This window comes from Lepus europaeus, chromosome 1, assembly GCF_033115175.1.
Source record: "Lepus europaeus isolate LE1 chromosome 1, mLepTim1.pri, whole genome shotgun sequence".
In the NCBI taxonomy this organism is placed as follows: domain Eukaryota; kingdom Metazoa; phylum Chordata; class Mammalia; order Lagomorpha; family Leporidae; genus Lepus; species Lepus europaeus.
The window spans coordinates 137274499-137279006 of record NC_084827.1 but is presented as its reverse complement, the minus strand read 5'-3'; the positions used below and the strand labels follow the sequence as shown (position 1 = coordinate 137279006).

Below are 4508 nucleotides of genomic sequence, written 5' to 3'. Positions count from 1 at the left end.
ATCGCTAAGAGAAAAAAAAAATCCTTAATTTACAACATAAGTAAAAAGCACCAAAGAGAATGTGGCATCATCATTCTGATGAGCTAGAATTCCTGGTTTCCAGTTCTGTTAAACTACTTTCTCATGTAGCCCTACTCAAAGCTTTCAGAAGAAATGCCAAATTCAGAAACTCCAAAATGATACCCAAGGAGCACTGACACAACCCCTTTGATTCCTCCCAGGTCCACACATAGATAGTAATTCACCTCATTAAACAGAAATCTTCCTTTACAAAGGAACAGATTCTAAGATAAAATATATAATGCTATCATTTTGGAAAAAAATATTAGTATCAAAGCAGAAAAAAGCATTAATGTTACCAGTTGAAGAGCAAATGATTCCTCTTTTTATTTCAGGTAGCTGTAAATGATCAAATATTTTAAAGACTTTCTACATAAGTAGTATATAGCCCAGTTGGCTCTTATGAGAGAAATGTGCAAAGTAAATCCTTGATTATAACCCGAGCAAATAGGGCATTTTCTTAGAGAATGGGCACATCCCTGGCATACTACCAGATTACTAGAAGGAATGAATAAAATAGAAACTTCTTTGTCTATACACATTTTAAAAGTTCCTTCTTGCAGCCTCCTCAACTGGTCTCCCAGGGACAGACATGAAATATCTTCTGTTGGAAAATACTTCATGTTCTTTTTCATTGAGTACCGAAAACATAGAGCATCACTCTACAAAATACAAAACTACTTCACTTGCTACCACTTTTTTTTTAATCTACTATCTACTGAATAATGTCTATTCTACCTATAGGTCATCAGAAACTTTTAAATCTAGATATATTATTTAGGCAATAAATTTTTGAACAATAAAATGTACAGATTATGGTTTTCTGACTGTATTTATTCTGTCAAACAGAGACATGAACCATATGCCTAAGGATTTCTAAAATAATCTTTCCAACAAACTCAACAAAGTTCTTATACAACAGAGTCAATGTCTTTTAGACAGTTTTTGAAGGTGTTGGCTGCCACAATTCCTTTAAGTAAAACAATATCAATGAGCTCTATTGTTTGTAAAGGTGTCTGTGTTTTTTGTCTAATAAGATCATTTTCCTATTTATTAATTATATTGACCTTTAAAAGATGATTCAGGATAGGAAGCACACACACCAGCTGTTGAAAGAGAGTCATTCTATTCTTCCGAATTAATGAAAAGTCAGCTGATGCTGTTTCTTCAGCTTTGTCTTTCCTCTACTCTTTTTTTTATCTTCAGCATTAAGAAGTGTTGATGGCAATATCATTCACTGTTTTGTGGTTCTCTCTGGTTGGTAGAGTTTTACTGTGAACTGTCTCTTTTGCAAAGCTTATATTAAAGTTCATTTCTAAGACAGATTTAACCACAAGTGTATTCATCATGCCTTTATCTTCTGAAGAACTTTATCCAGGTCCAAAATGAAAAATTGGTGGATCAGCATTTTCTTCTCCAAGATGGTCTGAAGTTCACAACAGTTGTTGATGAAGATGAGGAAATCTGTCTTGAATCTCATCAACAAACTCCTACCCTTTCATGTCCATCAAGAACTCACACCTTGCAAACAATTTGGCATGTTCGACTTAGGGATCATCCCCATATTCCCAAAACCTCAAGGCACCATCACAACAAAAACATTTGATATCATCACTGAGAGCCACATGATAAAAATCAACAGTTGCAAGCTGCTCAAGACAAACTGGATCACTAGATGGCCAGTACATAATTGTGCTCATTTGTTTTGCATGTGTCTGCATGCTCCAATTCGAAATGCTAAACCTCAGTATTCAGAAAATAATGGATATTTGGGACATGCCTCCATCATTCTGACATAGCATCATCCTTTTTTTTTCCAGTTGCTTTGCTTCCGGTCACATGCAAAGCTGGTTACTCCATCTCCAAGTGCTACATTAGAGAAGCCAGCTCTTGCAAATTCTGATGGCAACAAAAATCTTAATGGTCACTTATGATAAGAAATCTTGCTTCTTCAGTACTCATTGAATAGCTTTAAAGACTAGTTCTCAATGGGAGAAAAATCTTAGACTGATGTTAAATTAAGAAGGTTTGCTGAAAGGCTGGGGTAAGAACTAAGAACCACGGAATGAGACACATGGTTCCTAAGTGGGAAATAATGGATGTGCAAAACCACTTCTCACTGGAGAGGTGTTCTTAATGGTGGATTGCAGAGTAACTGAAATCAGATTCTGAGAAAAACTACAACTGGGATATAGCCGTTTATGCTTTTCAATAAGGTTGCATTCTTGTTTCCAGTTATCCAGCATCAGGTCACAGCAGAAGCATTTGACCTTATTCATACAAATGTAATACAAACCAGCAGGAGCAAGACTCCATTCTGAGAGAGGAACACGGATCAAGAGAGCTGAGTATGTAGGCACTCTTTAGAGTTTGTAAGAGAAATCATACTTCATTTTTTTGTTTTTGGTCATTTGTTCAATTTGATGAGATGGTGTTATCTTCCATCACACTTTAATACAAAGTCCCTGGGACAACTCTTTGGGAGGTAGTATTGTGCATGAGGAGGTGGCAGTATTTCTTGATGACTAAAACCTTCACATGAAACTCCTCAGCTCTTTACACTAAGTAAGATTTTAACACAAAAAGAGAAAAAAAATAAGTTCTGACTTACCTGGAATTCACCACGCCTGATTAATGAGTTTACCATGAGGGAGGATGAACAGCTATCTTAAATTACTGAGACACTACTTAAGGATTCTTGGAGATTATATTACCATTTAAGTAAATAAAGAGCTATTTGCTCATAATTTGGTGTAATGCTAAATTAAAGGCCTTAAAAAGTTCATGCGCTTGTGAAAAGTAACTTAAAACTTGATTTTTCGAAGAGGTTTATAGCCCCAAAATTCCAAGCTGCTACAGATTATCTCAATTATGTCTTCAATTCACTTTTGGTTACAAGCTAAGATGCCTAGATATCAGGCCAATCACTAAAGATTTTCCAAGAGCAAAAATTTATACACAGACTTATTTCCCTTTAAGACCTTACCATGATATCCAAATTTTTTTAAACTTTTTGTTCTAGTAAACAAAAGTAATTAAAGGCTTCATTAATAAGGATCACAGTATATAAAAGCTAATTTCACATAGCTTATCACTATGGTATTTACTTAAGTAGGTTTATTAGCTTCAGTTAACAACTTTGGAGTTAAGTCAACATCCACTGGGTTTGTTTGTCTATACCTACTTTAGTGTGTTTGATATCAAATATTTTTGCTTAAAGTTTGCAAGCTATTACCTACTATATTTTTGTTAAATATTACCTACATTTGTTTTTATTTCCTGTACTGTCATATTGTCTCTCTTTCTAACCTCATGTGCCACTTTATGATTGTTGATCAGCTGAAGGTATTTTCTCAATAAACTGAACGAGTTAACATAAAATTTCCACAGTGCACACTGTTCATATTGCATTTTAAATTTTACTAACTTGCTCTTCTTTTAAGGATAATTCAGCTGTAATATCAGTCATTAAGGAAGAGTTATAATTGAGAAAGAACCAATTCACTAAAATATATATCTTACCCTTTCTAATGTTATCACAAATGCCTAACAAAATGCTATCTTACCAACAGAATTACTGTTGACACATAATAAACCAATATTGAACTCCTAGCATTTTTTCTTAAAACTCCATAGTTTCACAGTGTAATTCATACACAAAACTGCACTCCATAGAAATTGAAATATATCCCTTTATAAAGTTTTAGGGTCTACATAATGGGAATTGTTACTGCAAGGGGGAAAAACACGGGGCAAAGAGACTATTCAGGGCCATAAATCACATCACCAGCACAGCAAACATGGGAACAGTGTGGCTGCGTGGAGGCTGCCACACAACCAGAGAGCAGTGATACCAGCACCATAGTTGGCTGCAACCCACTCTGCTGGGCACCAGTGCTCCTGCAGCTCCTTACCCCAACAAGGGGGAATCTGCAGATAAAGCAATCATTTTGAACTTAAAAATATTGATTGCATTTGTGTGAAAGACAGAGAACACCCATGAGCTAGTTCACCCCTAACTTCTTGCAGTGGCTAGCCATGGGCAGCTGCAAGCCCAGAGCTTGGTCTCCCATGTAGGTGGCAGGGGATCAAGTACTTAAGCAATCATTTGGGTATGCATTTGCAGGAAGCTGGATGTGGGAGTGCCAAGTGGTGTCTTAATTTCCGCACCAAGTATCCACCAGCAATTCAACATTTTTGACAGAATGACCTTGCTTTTTACTCCTTTATATTAATATTCTCTTTTCCCTTGACTTCTTTATTTGTACTTCCTCTTCTGAGATAAGGAATCCTTTATTGAATTTAACCTATACCAGTACTTAGTGTTACTCACGTAAGAATAATCTTGGTATTGTCCAACTTAAAGCACTAAATATGTTTTGAAAACCAGGTGTTTGAAACATGGCATTGAATTTTTATGGGAATTTCTTGTCATATGATTTTTCTTA

At 35.6% G+C, this 4508-nt stretch overlaps 1 pseudogene; it reads right to left on the bottom strand.

Moving 5' to 3' along the window:
- Nucleotides 1–460: 460 nt before the first annotated feature.
- LOC133763255 (baculoviral IAP repeat-containing protein 2-like) lies at nt 461–2559 on the bottom strand (annotated as a pseudogene).
- Nucleotides 2560–4508: the final 1949 nt, after the last annotated feature.